Genomic DNA, 15,086 nt, shown 5'->3' on the forward strand with positions numbered 1-15,086 from the left:
AGGGAGACTCCTAAAGGCTAGAGCCAAAGAGGCATTCATCTCCAGTCTTAGGAGCCAGAGCCCAGAAAAGGCTTTTTGAATGGATGACTAATCCTCCATTGGGTAAGAGCGCTTATCTTCGTGTCTATTTAGGGATGAGGCTTTGAGATGGACTGGGGAAAAGAGAGGAATGGTAAAGGAATCAGGACATATAAACACTGAAGTGCTGACAGTGGCCTTCAAGGATCCTCACCACCTGCCCACACTTTCCTGCCTTCACCTCCTTCCACTCCGCCTGCAGTCCTCTGCTCCATCCCCCACCAGCTACTTTTAGCTCCGTGGGGGCCATGCAGGATTTCCCTGGGGCCTCTGTATCAGCAGTCCCTTCTCACTTCATTGTCCCCCATTCTCTTCATACTGAGAGAACTCTTCGTCAGAAGTCTCCTGCCCAACTTTTGTGGTCTCAGCAATACCTGTTCAGGGACAGTCTGGCCCTCTGGCTCAGCTTGATTTAGCTATTTTCCTTTGCTGTACTTCTCCTATTGTGCTGAAGGCATCCTCTATAATACTTGCGCACATGCTAATTGCTCCCGATCCCTGGCCTTACACAGATGCCAGCTCCCTGCAAATAGGAACTTGGTTTCGTTCTGCACTGCTACCCTTAGCACTAAGAAACACCTGCCACATGCCACATACCGCATGCTCTACAAATATTTGCTGAATGAATGGATGGCTGTGTGTGTGTGTGTGTGTGTGTGTGTGTGTGTGTGTGTGTGTGTGTGAAATACCCTTAACAGTTAACAGCCAAGGAAGGACGTCTGGAGGGGACGGTAGTTGGAACTGAAGTTTCTGGCTGAGTTCCAGATCAGAACACCTGCCCCAAATCCCATGGCCCTACCTCTGGACCATACGCATGAGCTGATCAGAAAAGGCAAGAAACTCCTGAAAAGAAGAACATTGATAACTGGTAGTTCAGGGAACCAGAGATATGGGCAGGGGGTTTGGGAGAGGGCTGGGCCTTGACGTTGCCTATGGCAGTGCACACAGGAAGCTTTCCAAGGGGCCGGAGAGATGGCTCAGAGGTTTAAGAGGACTGGTTGTTCTTCCAAATGTCCTGAGTTCAGTTCCCAGCAACCACATGGTGGCTCATAACCATCTGTAATGAGATCTGGTATCCATTTTTGGCCTGCTTACATACAGGATGGATACTGTATAAATAATAAATAAATAAATAAATAAATCTTTTTTAAAAAAGAAAAAGAGAGAAAGAAAAGAAAGCTTTCCAAATACCTAGGCTGGCGAGGGTGCCCTGGCCCAAGCCAAAGAAAAGACTTGGAATGCAAAACCTGGTGACAGCCTCTCTTCCTCCTTTAACTGCTGGGGACTGACTGGTGTTGGGGACAATGTCTGCCCACAGATTATAGGCACGCAGCTCACAAAATCCATTATGGGGTTAGAGCTATGATTAAGTATCGCTACAAAAGGGGTGGGGAAAGGATCTAACCTTTGCTGTGGTTCACTGGAAGGAAGAAACTATACCAACAAATTATGTCCTTCAGGCTCTGGACATAAGCACTGTCCCTGTGCTACAGGCAGAGAGACACAGGCTCAGCAACTTAGAAGGATGTAAGCAGAGCCCCTGAGTCAGCACACAGCCGAGCACACGCTAGGCTCATTCTAATTCACTGAGCTTTTCTCCTTCCTCTGGATGGTACCACAGCTCAGGGAACCCAACGCTGGGCTATTCACCAAAGAACACACAAGAAACAAGGGTGGAGCCTAAGATTCTGGGAACTGAACATCTTAGTGCCTCAGTGGTCACCTGACTCGGCTCTGTCCTCAGCCTTAAGCTCTTGAACTCCTTCTGGTTTTAGCTTTCAAGGAAACTGAAGATCATCTCTGTGAAAAAGAGCTTCATTCAGCACAGGAGGTAGAGACAGGTAACCCCAGTGACTGGTGAGAGAGTGAAGTGGGCAGTCATCTCAGGGTGAGAATGCTGCCTTCATCCTTTCTAATCTTGTCATGCTGTGGTGGGTGTTCCAGGTCTGCCTAAGGAAGATGTGCTAATAAGTTCAAGTCCAGGAAGCTGATCTTTAGTCAAATAGGGAGGCTTGTCAGCCCCACGTCATATGCAAATTCAGTCAAGAAATTCAAATAGATGTAGTCATGTGCTATTTATTCATAGGAAGATGAACACTCTCAAATATTGTTGGGACTAGGTAAGGGAGAGGCTTATGAGAGAAACAAATAGGTAGTCAGGAAAGGGGCGATGAGAAAGGCGCACTATAGCCTGTATATTTTAAGTGCCCTTGGATGACAACTCCATAAACCAAATTTCTCCCTGAAAATGTTGCAAATGGGATGCAAATCAGGCCTCCAGCAGGACACCCAAATCCCACCCCAGGAAGCTGCCTACCAAACGACTTCTGCTGGTTTACATTTGGCTGAGGTAACAAAGGTGGAGAGGACTTCAGCTGTGTGCTCCATCTTAAACGAGTGAAACTCCAGCTCTGTTCTACTCCTGCCTACATGTCATGCTAACTCCTGTTGCATGCCTAAATATCCCAAACACCTAGAGCTGTCCAGACACCGTCAAGAATGCAGCTAAAACAGCCCAGAGGCCTTAGACCACTTCCTAGCCACAGCTTCCTTGGAATTCAGGTCAATTTTTAATCATGTCCTTTTTCATCTTGTTTTTCTTTAGACACAGTGTTAGGAGCCACAGCTTCTAATCAGCGATGACAAGCCTAGCTTTGTACTTTCCGGTGACCTCCAAACGTGCACATTACACACTTCCTACCAATTTGCTAGTTACCGCCCTTGGCCATCCTCAAACTCAGGGTTCATTACCTGGAAATATCTCCAGTGGTCGCGTGTCACCAATCCAGGCTGAAGGGACAGACCAGTGGAGCAGCTATGAGGCCACAGGAAGGAACTTCCCCAAATCAAGACTGGTCCCTGAGGGTCTCTGTCCGTATGGGAGTAGCACTCTGCAGAAAGGGAATCAAAGCCGTGTTACTAAGACAGACAGTTTCCAGGCCTTCTCCCATCACAATGCAGTTTTTAAGCCAAGCAGAGAAAAATCACAGGATCGGGAACAACTGATGCTATAAGACATCCATGAGATAAACTTGTCCAATTCATTCACTCTGCAGCTGGGGAAACCAAGGCTTGAAGACAACAGCGCTGTGAGGATCAACAGTTTGGGAATAGGAGCCAGACTGGATTCTGACTCTAGCAACTGGAACTTTAAAGTGCAGCCTCACAGTCAGGCTGACTTAAGAGTGGCTGCTGGCCCTGACTGGGAAGCCTTTGACTGTACATGTGTATGTGTGTGTGTGTGTGTGTGTGTATGTATGCCTGTTCACATACACGTGTATGCACAGATGTGTGGGTACACATGTGTGCAGAGGTCAGAGGTTGACATCAGGTGTCTTGTTCAGTAGTTTATCACTGACCTCCCAGCTCACCTCTTTGTGGTGTCTATCTAGTCAGCTTGCACAGGGAGCCCCTGTCTCTGCCTCCTGAGCTCTGGGATTAAGTGGGTCACCATGCTTGTGCAGCACGTACATGGGTACTGAAGCTCTGAACACAGGCCCTCACACTTGCACAGCAAGCATTTTGAATACTAAGATATGTTCCAGCTCCCCTCCCTTTTAAAAACAGATTTCACAGAAGGGGGGGGGGGGGAGAGGGAGGAAGAGGGAGAGAGGTGATACTTTCCACTGGCTGCTGTTTGTGTAGTTTTTATGGTTTCACCATGAGGGGACTAAATTGGTAAAAACAGTCCATCATCTCTGGCATGTGGCTGGGATGGTATCCATGCTTTTCATTAGAAAAATATTGTTATGAAAGACTTCACTGGGATTCAGCAGTAGGTGGCCCTTACCTCTTAGTGGCAACAGTTCTCTCTCTCTCTCTCTCTCTCTCTCTCTCTCTCTCTCTCTCTCTCTCTTTCTCTCAGAAAACTAGGAAAAGATATGGACTCTTCCCTTAAGCACCAATTTTTTAATTTTTTGACTGCTCTGTGTATTTGAACAGCCGCTCTGCTATGCAGAAAATGAATCGAAAGACACACAGCAAGTAACTAACATTTGCTAAGCAAATCATATCTGCGTATCACGTGAACTTTTATACACATATTTCCCCAATTTGGCGTAAAATTTTTCTTGCCAGGTACCATGAACTTCACTGGGCCAAACAAACAGAACCCTAAACTTTTTACAGCCGCAGTGTTTCCTGGGGCTTAAAGAAAGTGACCGGTAGAGCAAGCGATGAGTCCAATCTTGTACAAGGCTTCCTTGAAAACACACACACACACACACACACACACGCAAGGAAAGAGGAGAAAGATTAATTGGAAAAGAAGAGAAAAAGGAGTTCACCAGTAGAGGGAGGGGCTGAGAGAAGGTAGCAAGATCAATATGGCAAAAAGTCAAAATATAAAACAGAAGAAGAAACAGTGCCATATCCAACTCTCAGATCTTTCTGCTCATGTCAATGGGATTACAGTTACTGGGGCCCAAACTCAAAAGTTGTGTATGCATGCATTGTCTTCCTCAAATGCAGGGCAAAGTGCTTTGGAGGCCTTCAGAAAGCCAGGGAGGATTATTCCTACTGGGTTCTGTTCTGGTCAGGGTGGAGGGGTCTTTGAAAGCCAAGGGTTACTGCCCAGCTCCCTGCTAGGCCTGGGGAGGTTGGACTCACACAGCAATAGGCAGCTGCAGCCAGAGGGCACCACAGGAAATCAAGATTATCAACGCTCTGGGGCTTTGTTCCTGTTCTCAGACAGCCAGGGACATGCCAGGAGAGATGGGGTGGGGGCGGAGAAAGAGGAAGAAAAAAAAAAACAGGAAGTGAAGTAGGGGGTAGGAAATGATAGAGAAAACAGCCACTTTGAAATGTCCTCATGGAGAGAGTGTTTTCCGACAGGCTTGTGGAGCTGGGACCTGTGTTTTTGGAAAATAGGGTGTGGTATAAAAGAGGAAGAGGGTCCTGTGGCTGTATGCCCATAAATTCTATGCCCAGCCCCAGAGCCTGTCCTGTCCAATACAAGGCTGCGTGTAAACGCTAGAGAAAGTGAACCTCCAAAGGATTGGGGGGGGTGTGTTAAAGCCGTCTCCCCCACAAAACCAGGTGAGCCAGGAAAGTTCTGCAGACAAAGGAGAAGCTATTGAGTGACCAGACATTGAGGAAAGCTTCCCCATGCCCCCAAACATCTGCTTTCTCTCTCAATCACTCTCAGATTACTGGCTGCTCAGGAGACATAAGTGAATCTCACTCACCCAAACAGGACCAGCTACCCTCAACCGGATAATCCAGGTCAGAACACTAAGTCTTCACGGCACAGCTATGATCCTGCCCTGATGTTTTCTATCCATTTTGTTCACTTCAATACTCAGAGATGCTTCCAGAACTTCCCTATGTCCAGATACACATCATTCCATGACATCATCCGGAGAGCTCAGCAACCTCACAGCAACAGCTCTACCAATACAGAAGAGGGTGTGGAGGCCGCACTGCTCCCTGGGGGACTACTGGTAGTTAATGGTTAGTGCTGGGCGAGTGTCCAGTCACTGGCTATGTGGTTCATGAATCAGTAAATAAGCCCCCATACACGCACATGATCTTCATAAACAGCCCTAATTCAAATCAGTGGGCATCTTTGTTTCTGAATCTCTGTCTCTGTCTGTCTGCCTGCTTGACTGCCCCTCTCCCTCTCCCTGTCCCCCCCCCCTCCTACTAATATTCTCTCACAGGCACCAGGAAGGAGCAGAGAACTCAGAACCTTTAGCAAACAAGCCAACACATCCCACCACTCCAGTGGCTCCCCCTAACTGGCTGTGCATCAGCAAAGCTAATAAACAGTACAGTCCAAGAACCAGGAAGCTTGCATTGGTGCGGCTCTTGTTGTCACCACTCTGGCTTGGATCCATTGGCTAGCATTTGGGTAACAAAGGGAATTGACTCAGCGCTCATCATGCTCCCAATCTCCTCTTTTTTCTAGACATGGTCACAAAGACCCAATGAGGACTGCCTCAAGGTCTGACATCGAATGGCCTTCTGGGGGATTTGTCCCGGAGTCTATAAATCATTTTGTAATATCCAAATAAACATGGAACGACAAAGAGTAAGCGTATCTTTGTCATGAACCCAAGCTCTTTGAAGTGGTAACTAGCTAATGGCGGACTGTGAGAACAGAAACGAAGTGAGGAAAGTAAAACCAAACTCTCGCTTTCCACAGCAACGCAACCTAGCATCTTACTACACTTACTGGCTTCTGCTACTGGCATTGTGAACACGGTGGCAGCTGATGGCATTGTAGGTGAGAAGGAGGACGGCCCCTTCATAGCACACGGTAACCAGAAACGTGTGTTTGCAATACCATAGCCTTTGTTCAGCCTGAGAGAGTGACAAAGACCATTTAATAAATGTGGGAAGCCAAAACCCAGAAATGTGAAAAGCTTCACCCAGGGCCACAGAACGGAACCACAGCTTGACAGACATCTACGGATGGCACCCAACGCAACAAACCCTCTCACATCATCCCCTGCCTCCTTTCCAGAGAAGGAGCTGTGGGACAGCTGCATGCCTTCTACTCTTGAGAGTCTGTGGTGTGAGGACACGGCGGGGGCAAGCAGAAGTGAAGAGGAGAAAGAGGATGAGGCCAAGGGCCCGAGAAAACCCAATCCTGCCTCCACACTGGACAGACAGGGAACGTAAAGCCCAGCATGGGAGTGGACCCCTTTAAAATACCCTACTCTCCAAACCAGAGCGAGGTCTCTATCTGAAAGTGTTTCATTTGACATCTTTCCCACAGCAGCAGGACTGGGGACACGACAGTGGAAAAAATGAAATGGCAGTGGTAGACAAAACAGTGTCATATCACAGACTTACTGTGCACCAAGCTTTAACTATACATCTTTTCTCCCCTAAAATCCCATAGAAATCCTGTTGGCTTGGCATTGCTTTTGACTCTTTCATAGGTAAGAGAGCTGAGATACACTGTGGCTTGGCCTCCTGTCTAAGAGATTCAGGGTTTGAGACATGGGGTCAGTTTATGAACCTAGGCACTCTGGCTGGAATTCTTGCTTTTAAGCACTTCCTAAAACTCCTTCCCAAGGCAGCGATATTAAAGGGCAAAACCCGGAAAGAATTAAATACAAGCAGGTCCCTTAGGAACAGAGGACACTTCATCCGGAAGGGGAAAGCTCTCCAGGCAGGGAATGCCACAAAGTGCTCAGAGCCAGCTGGAGAGTTTAGTCCCTGGGCCCTCTTGGCTGGCAGCCCACTGGGGTCAGCCAGCACCAGTAAATGACATCCTGGTCTTGGTGTTTACATAGCCCCACTCATGGGAGAAGGAAGTGGCTGGACCCCTGAGGCCTGAGTATGCCGGGATCATCAGGGTGGGTGGAAAGGATGAGGATGCCTGAGGAAGTCAGTTCTCAAGTCCCAGAGGATGGAGCAGCTGGGGTGGGGGGGGGCAGGCGGGCAACTCCCGCTCACAGTCCCCAGGCTAATGGCATATATTCTCCCAAGATTCCTGGCTGCCTGGTTTCAAAGTCACAAAGAAGAAGGGACAAGGTACGTCAGGAGTTGCCCCTCAGTGTTACATGTAGTGTAAAGGCAAACACCACCAACCCTGGAACAGCTAAGAGTAGGAACGACAGTTGATTGGCAGTCTGCCCTCCATCAGGAAGAAAGCCAGATGCTTTGCGTAGATCACCATTCAAACCCTTGGAGGTCCATGTGCATGTTCCTACTTCACAGTCGAGATAACTAAATAATTTTATAAAGGTCAAAGGTAGCAGGCTATGAGAAATGCTCGGAGCCACAGCTCATGTGACATTTCAGCACACCATCTCACTTTTAAGCCACATTACTAACAAATGGTCAAGGGACTTGCCCACATGATAACCCATAACTAACTTCTGAGCTCTTAGAGCACCCTGCACAGTACAGCACTGAAATCTGTGACCCACCCTACACAACTAGGCTCAGTGCTATTAACTGCTTCTGCGTATATAGGTCACATGTAATTACAGTGCTCTTATGATGTATCAACGAGACTTTGATGTCTCTGAGAACAAAAAGCAGACCTGCTGGTAACATGGCTGGGACAAATGACAAACCCAGGACTGACCCAGACCCATCTGGGGACACAGTCCCCCACATACAACTCACAGTCCCATGGGATTGGTCATTCTCATGTCCAATTACACAGGAATTCTTCTGGATAATTCTTCCACTCCCCTCCTCTGTAACAAGTATTCTTCCCTTCGTTCCTCGGACTTATAAGTTTCTTAAGGTCATAAGGCCATGTGTCATGAGTTCAAGACAGCCGTGTGCCTGGAGAAGCAAAGGTTCGGCAAGCTATCTGAGGAGGGCTGGTAGGTTCCCTGTGGCATCCACAGTTTGAACCACTGGTTGTTTTGATGACCAACTGGTCCTCCAGAAGTGATGGTTTGGTGGTAGGTAGGTAGATCTACAGCCTTAGACATATTTAGGCTGCTAGATAGGCTACCGATGTAGTAGACATGACTCTGCCGCCTATACCAACTACATAGTGTGCCACCTACAGTAGGGATGTGAGCCCCAGGTTCCTTTAAGATCAGTACAATGCTCCAAGTCCTAGCCTTCTCCTCTGCAAGCACTGTCCTAACCTGCCTGGAGGGTGACCAGCTGCAGTTTCCCTGCCTGTCCTGGGCCAGAGGAGGAAGGAGCCATTACTTAAGAAGCCGTTTGTTTTCACATCTTCTCCCAAGAACCCTCCTTAAGAATCTTAGGCCACGAAGAGAAAAGTATTTGCCTTTCCTCTGAAACCAGGTCATCAGCCATGAATTCATGAAGTCAACTCACATACCAATACAGGCAAAATGAAATATTAACAGGAGCGCAGCGGCCATTCATTCGCCCATGCTTTGAAGGGGCTGAGTTTCTAGCATCTGTCTAGAGGATATTATAGACTAAGGATTGCCTGAGACTCAAGGAAAGCCTGGCAGCAGGGCTCCAGGCCTCACCGGAAATAGCACACAGTGTAGCTCTTCACTGTTTGCAGAGGGACATAAAGGGGCATGTTCCCTAATTCAGAGGAGATGTCTGTCCTATTTACCAAAAGTCATACCCGTCACCCTCACTTTGTGGTGAGAACCTGGTGACTATTTCTCTGGGTCTTTCCCTGGGACTCGGATCATCCTTCCTGGTAACAGTGCTGCATCTGGTATCTATACCACACAGATGGGAGCATCTTAGATGCAGCTGTGACTGCTGTCCTGTGTTAATGTTGGAGTAGGGAAGTGTGCATCTGGACCCCCTGTCTCTGGGCTCCATTGAGAAGGCTGGTCCAGGCATTCCCCATGGGTCAAGGCAGGGAAGGAGATGCTAGTGGCCCATAGTAGCAGAACAAGACTAAGAACAACAACACATGTGCTTTCAGGTTCATAAGGTGGCCTGTGATCTCCAGAAAACGCCACTCAACCTTTGAGTGCGCCCACAACTCATTTCTTGAGCAAAAGGTCAGAGCGAATCCTTTTCCTGGAGATGGTTTCTAGCATGTTCTCTACCGGAAGTACTTCATGGGAAGGCAGGCACATGGCCTGCAGCTGCAGCTGGCCTCCTCCTCTGACTACTTGGAGTACAAAGACAATTAAATGCCAGGCACCCTTTTCTCTCTTTAGAGAAGCAACTCCAGGTATGTCACCTTTGGGAAGCGGTAAGAGGTACAACTTAAGGAAGTCAGAGATGCCAACAGCTGACATCCTATCCAGTCTCCGCAGGGAAGCTAAGCAGTAAGACAGACAGAAACAGGCTAGCATAAAATCTGTGCCCGACCATCTCCGGGACATGCAAGCCACGGTGTTGATTTCATTATAGCACTAGAACCTTGGGTCTGTCCTTGAACTTGGCCTTGGCTGGGAAGTCCCTAGTCAGTCCTTAACTTTCTTATATTGCAATGAAATCCTGGCTGACTAAGGCTGTTCATATAGCGATGGCATACCGGCAGGCCTCTCTGGGCAACTTTGACAATCAAAGCAATTTTGTTTTCCAAAAATCACAGCCACCTGTGTTTATTGTTTACATCCACCATGGGATGAACATGGCCGGCCAGTGTCCCACTCCTCTTTATTGTGACTAGTCAAGAGGTCTGTATCAAAAAGGAGTGTGGATGTCTTAATTCACTAAATGCAATGTCACCGAGGGCAATGAGCATTCAGTGGCTTCGGAGGAGGACTTAAAGGTAGCAGAGTGGGCAGCCATTATCTATACACAGTACAGTGAGGACATAGCTGTGGCAAAAGTCTACGGTTCTGGTCAAACAGCTCCATGCAAATGTATTCTTTGAACCTTGTTGCCCTTTCTTCCATGACAGAACTACTAGCTCCATTCCAGAGTTATTAGGGCTATCTGGCATTTAAAGTGACCATTTGAACTTGAGCAAACAGGGTTGGTCTAATTTATTGAGGCAAAGCTACCTTGGGCCATCTGGTAAAAGATTTTAGGGGTTTGAAGGCAGTGCCACTTCCGTAAAGTACGGAAGTGAGAAAAGGGCGCACACTTGTGTGCTATTGAGCACAAGCGGAAAGCTTTGTGGTGACAGGCATTGGTTGTTAAAGTTCCCGCTACCCCAGTGCGCTGCAAGCTCCAGGGTTATCTTGCAGTCTTTCAGCACTCAGGAACTCAAAGCCACATGGGTTTCACATAGCAAATAACACTTGAATTAAGCCAGGCTGGACCTATCAAGGCGCTGGCCTCCGTCCACATACTTGGAAGCTATGTCAGGTGCTTTGTGTAGATTTTTCATATAGCATAGGTCCATGTTGGAATCCAAACAGGTGAAGCAGTGTGGTCTTGCCAGAAAGGAGGCACCAGGGAAATAGGACCCTTGCATCATTCTTGGTAAGAGACTGACAGAGAGCGGACTGACCCACCTATGACAGCTGGAAACTAGCTTATCAGTAGAACTGACGAGGTTACCCCTAGCCCAAAAAACACTGGCTCTGGGCTCTAGACAAAGGCACAGCTGCTCTGGGCCCTGGGCTTCCTGCTGTGGGGAAAAGAAAAATCTGGAGGGAGTCACATAATCAGCATTCAGCACTTCATTCACCCTCAGAAACCAAAAGATTGTTCCGTCCCTGAGGAACAAGGAACAAGGTGTCTTCATACCAGGACCCTTGGCACCTCACATTTTGTCAAGGAGGGGAAAAAAAAAAGACAAAGGAGGAAGTAGAGAGAGAAGAGGGGAGAAGGGAGAAGTAAAAAGTCGTGACAAGAGCCGGACACACATTCACACCATTCTTACCATTTTTCCAGACCCATCATTTTCTAGCAAATTCCATTTTCTGAAAACAACTGCTCACATGCCTCCATACATGAGCTCATACTCGCTGAGACCCATAAGAAGTCAGCCCAACTCAAAGGCGGTCACTATATGGCTTCAAGTTCTCTCAGGCTAGGTGTCCCTCTGCCTTTTACGTCATCCTTGAGAGTCAGCAGCAGTCACTTCCTCCAGGAAGTCTTTTCAGATTCCCACTGTTATTGCAGCTCACAGGGATCTCTACCCTTCTGACCTCTTGCTATTTAGTGTTCATGACTGCTTCATCAATTTTTAACTGGACTGTTCCTCAAAATTCGTGGCCAGTTTCCTCCCTCTCAGGCTGTGATGCTGACTTCTGCATGAAGACGGGAATTTGTAAAGCACACACACATATATATATATTTTTGATGACCTGTGTCTTTGTTACTTAGACATCTTTCAAGGACCTCCCATCACCTTCAGGATAAAATCCCACGGTACACTTAGGGCACTTAGCTCTTTCCTGGACCTATCCATATTCCAGCCACAGGCTACTCTCAGAGTTACTCAATGACATGACATCAAAGAGAGGAGGAGACCGCCCACTCCTGGATGACCAACTGTGATCCTTCTCACTCTTCCAGGAACAATGCACAGAGCTGCCTAGCAGCGCTTCGCACTGAGCCATGGCCCAGGTGAAAAGCTTACATTTCTATGACAACCAACCATTCCACCGAGGAACAAGGGGGCAAGAGGCTTCTGAGTTCACTTTACAGCAGAGTTACTATCTTTCTTGGTACAGATCCCACATATCTCTCTCGGGCACCTTACCCTCAACATAGTCACTATAGAGAAACAGCACTCTAGTCCCTGCCCAGAAGTAATTCTGTCTGGAAGATTGTCCTGAGGTGAATATTCTGAGGCTCCTGCACCAAGAGCTATCATACTGCTTCTGAAAGGCTTTAAACGAGGACTGGAAAGAAACAGTCACTTCACAGGCAAGGGAGACCAGCCGAGCCATTCCATGGTGAGAACAGGTGACCAAAAATCTACGATGGGCTAAAGCTTTCCCCCACAGCATTGTTTTAAAGGAAAATTTGCAGATCTTTCTATTTTACCAATAAAGACTCAGGAGCCAGATGCTGGGGTGAAAAACCTGCTCGCTCAGAGAGGCAGAGAAAGCATCCAGCTGACCTTCCTACTAAGCTCACAGTCAGATGGAGAGGGCCCAAAAGGCCCACTAGCTCAGCTGACGGCCCAGGAAGAAAAGTGGGGGGGGGCGGGGGGGGCGGAGACCCAGGAAGAAAAGGAAAAACAAAAAAACAAAAAACAAAACCAAAAAAACCCAATGCCAAAGCCTTTCTAGCTCAAGATCCAAAAGCCAAAGGCAGAGAAGCCCAAGAGCTAAAGAGATAAAAGGGCTCCTTCTACTTCTACACACTGTCTTAAATACTCCTCAACTCAAAGTCCCTCCTACTCTCTAACCCCTGTCAGCTGGTTTTTTGCTCTGCCTATTGACCTAGGGTTAACTTTATTAAGTCCTGTGTAGGGAAAGCTCTTGGATTAAAAGGCTGGCTGAACCACATCTTAATCTCCTTACAATAAACCAAAAGTTCTTGGATTAAAGGTGTGTTTTAGGGCTCAACCACACTAAACAAGAGACAGGTTTCTACAGTTCTTAATCTCAGGGGTCACCATGGGATCAAAGATCCTGCAACACCACAGAGCATCACAGTAGTGAGAACAGTGCTGGTCGCTGTACGAACAGCATACACAAGTCCACGGCACTCAGAAGCTCTAATACCTGCTCAAAGTCAACTGTCTCTCTTCCCAATGTCATGTTCAGTGAAGTTATGCAAAACCTTGAAAGCAGCAATGATAGAAGTGTTCTCACTGTGGGAATGGACATATACCCTAATCAATTTTATTTTCTCTATCCTACCAAATTAATTAATTAAACACTGACTTCCACAGTGCAGAATGTCCCAGTGAGAAGAGAGGCTATTATTTGCCTCTTTTTTGTTTTATTTCTGCCTCTTTATTTATTTATTTTATATGTACGATGGTTTTGCCTGATGTATGTCTATGACCCACAAGTATGCAGTGCCTATGGAGGCAAGAAAAGAGCCTTGGATCCCCTGGATCCAGAGTTACAGAAAGTTGTTAGCCTAGGTGGGTGCTGGCGACAGAACCTGCATCCTCTGAAAGAGCCACAAGTGCATGTAACCACTGAGTCATCTCTGATATACACTGGTGGGAGATGGAGCTCTCACCCTCACTCGGTGCTGGGCACACCACAGATATTTGTGGGAGAGGTAAATGGGTCTAAGCAAGTCGTACTCTCCCACCGGATGCCTCCAGTACGCATATATCCCCCACAGTGACACCCTGTGAAAGACCAAACTTGTCTTCTTCCGGAAGGTGTTGGGAAGGATGGCATAAAGTTACACCTAAGAGACCCAGCTTAGATAAATAATCACTATCCTGCTGACCCTCTCAGCCTTGGTCAGAAGGACAATTTTATTTAGAGGAGCTGTGGTAGCTGGGAAGATATGGTTTTCCCAGCACTTCTCTGGGGAGGCAATTGTCAGAGACACACAGCAGGCAGCCTTGCTTCCAACACAGTCAAAAAAAACACTTTTTAAAAAGACAATCCTTTTATTCTCTGTACCACCAAGGACTGAAATGCATTTAGCACAAACCGTCCAAAGTGGAACACATCGTTGGGTTAAGAAACACTAACAAGCTGTGGTGAGCATAGGGAACCACAAGAGAATCCCACGGGGCTGGCTCAACTCAGGCTCTCCCAAGAAAAAGACCAGTAGCAGGCTGCATACCTACTGTGGAGAGCCTCCAGGGCCTAGTGTCTATAGAGCTGAGGGAGAAGCTTAGCCACAGGCTCTTCCTGGAAGTCTCTGCTAAACTCCCGAGCCACACCCTCACACCAGAGAGGCAGCTGATTTCCAAAGAGGAAGAACAAGGACCTCCCTCCATGTCTCCCTGAAGATGCAAGGCCAACCATAAACCATTTGACTCATCCGGCCCTTTAATTAAAAGCCCAAGGGCTCAGAGCTAATTCTAGACATGCAGGACCCAGTGGCTTTGCAGGCACCAGAACTGCAAGCAGGGTAATGAAGATAATTTTGCCTTTCCTCATCTATGAATGACAGCTGGCTCAGCTATAAATTACACTTCCTGAATACCAGAGCTGGAAGCCACCTGAACAAGTACCTTTCCCTCCCTTGTCCCTGTGGATGAGGCCTATGACTTGGTCAAGGTGTGTGTGTGTGTGTGGGGGGGGGCAGCAAATGCCCCGGGCCTGGCAGCCTTGGCTACCTTCCTCACTGACTTTTAGACAAATGCAGCCTTGAGTGCATTTAACCCTGAGTACCACACCTTGCCAGGGAGAGTGGCTTTTAAGTTTTCTGCACTCCCTCCCTAAGTTTTCTTTGGGGCTCAGGACAAGCTGGACATAGTCCAGGTAGGATTTGGAGCCACAGAAGAGAAGTAAGACAGCTTCAGAGAAAGCAGCTTCCAACCACCAGGTCCCAATGGCTGAATGAGGTCCCTCCCATGCCTTGTTCTCTCGTACCTCCTCCAAGTCCACATCCCAGCAAGACAAAATACAGACCAATGCTGGCCAAACAGCGAATGGATTTCTTTCATTTGAATGCTCAGGCCTAAATAACTCTTCTCAGCATTCGGGAGGCAGAGGCAGCTGGATCTCTGTGAGTTCAAGGCCAGCCTGGTCTACAGAGTGAGTCTAGGATAGCCAAGTCTACACAGAGATACCCTGTCTCGAAAGACAAAAAAT

General features: G+C 47.6%; 1 protein-coding gene across 4 annotated transcripts in view; it reads right to left on the reverse strand.

Moving 5' to 3' along the window:
- CYRIA (CYFIP related Rac1 interactor A) overlaps positions 1–15,086 on the reverse strand; it is a 108,378-nt gene that overhangs the window by 62,486 nt on the left and 30,806 nt on the right. For 3 of the 4 annotated variants that reach the window (XM_084793015.1, XM_084793017.1, XM_084793016.1), the window contains one exon: positions 2,830–2,969. The exons of the other annotated variant lie outside the window; for it this stretch is intronic. The gene's annotated coding sequence lies outside the window, so the exon portion shown is untranslated. The remainder of the gene's footprint in view (positions 1–2,829; positions 2,970–15,086) is intronic. 4 annotated transcript variants of the gene reach the window in all.

Source organism: Acomys minous (genome assembly GCF_964271855.1).
Source record: "Acomys minous genome assembly, chromosome: 8".
In the NCBI taxonomy this organism is placed as follows: Eukaryota; Metazoa; Chordata; class Mammalia; order Rodentia; family Muridae; genus Acomys; species Acomys minous.